This window comes from Penaeus monodon, chromosome 15 (genome assembly GCF_015228065.2).
Source record: "Penaeus monodon isolate SGIC_2016 chromosome 15, NSTDA_Pmon_1, whole genome shotgun sequence".
In the NCBI taxonomy this organism is placed as follows: domain Eukaryota; kingdom Metazoa; phylum Arthropoda; class Malacostraca; order Decapoda; family Penaeidae; genus Penaeus; species Penaeus monodon.
Genome location: NC_051400.1, coordinates 32,464,618 through 32,465,721, shown reverse-complemented (window position 1 = coordinate 32,465,721; position 1,104 = coordinate 32,464,618). Strand labels below are relative to the sequence as shown.

The following is a 1,104-nucleotide window of genomic DNA, read 5'->3' as shown; positions in this document are numbered from 1 at the left end:
AACTTACTGAGAGCATGACTCTCGCCATGATACAGCTAAACAGCTGATCGCCAGGATGTGTTCGTGTTCGTGTTGGGATGTGTCCGCACGTCAGGAGCTCGCCATGGTGATGACATAGATCTCGCCAGTGCCCATGCCCAGGTATGTTGAAAGAGAGAGAAATGCCCACTTAACAAATTCAGCATGTAAATATAAGTCTCCAAGACGGTTATAATGAACGGTACGGATGTGGCAGATGTGCAAGGAATTGTATGTTTGGAATGACAAATAGATTAAAATTTGATATATTTTTTGCCTAGTTTTAAAGGAAATTTTTTCTTGCTCCACAGTTCACAATATTGACTGTTATTGGTAAAATGGAACCAGATTGTAAACATAATTTTGAAGAGGTAAAAATTAAAACTATTGGAATTAGTAGTTAACTGCACTATATTTTAATACAAGGTGTTAACAATATTTTGTAGTATAAATATAGATTATATTTTTAATACTACAGTTATATTATATTCTACCTTCTATTTAATGTTAAAATAGACACAGATATTAATGTGCAATATTGCACAATGTTCTGTCAAGAAATACAATATTTCCCCAACCATGACAAGATAACATCCTATCACATCTTGGTTGATTTTCATTCATATCAATTAACGTTGTCATGTGTGGTTCTGCCTGCTCAAAATTGAGCACACTAAAGATTAGTGCATTTGTTTGGCCCACACTCAAAGCCTCTTTTTAGCCTTATTATCTGAAGAATTGTCTATGCCGCAGCCGACCATGAGAGTGGGGTTTTCTTTGATGCCCCAAAATAGGGGTTTGCCTTTGGAACCCAAAACTTGGGAAGGGTTTTGTGATAAAATAGTAGTTTGACATAGTCTTCACTTTTGGCAAAGGGCTAAAAAGCTTCACAGAACATAATCTGGCAAGATAGAGCTTGTAGACCACCATGGAAATTTTTTATAAAGTTAAGATCCCCTTAATATCTCTCTCATCAAAAAATTCACAGTTGAGGGTTTGTTTCTTTGCCAAGAATTGTGGTTGGGGCTGTACTTTAGTTGATACCCTCCAAAAATAATTTCTGACAATATTTTCAAAAAAGTTTTT

The 1,104-nt window shown here is 35.6% G+C and overlaps 1 protein-coding gene across 1 annotated transcript in view; it reads left to right on the top strand.

Annotated features, from left to right (window-relative positions):
- Positions 1 to 8: 8 nt before the first annotated feature.
- Positions 9 to 1,104, top strand: part of LOC119581954 — a gene marked incomplete in the record, with an annotated part of 20,780 nt that continues 19,684 nt past the window's right edge. The window contains 1 exon segment of the mRNA XM_037930134.1: positions 9 to 141.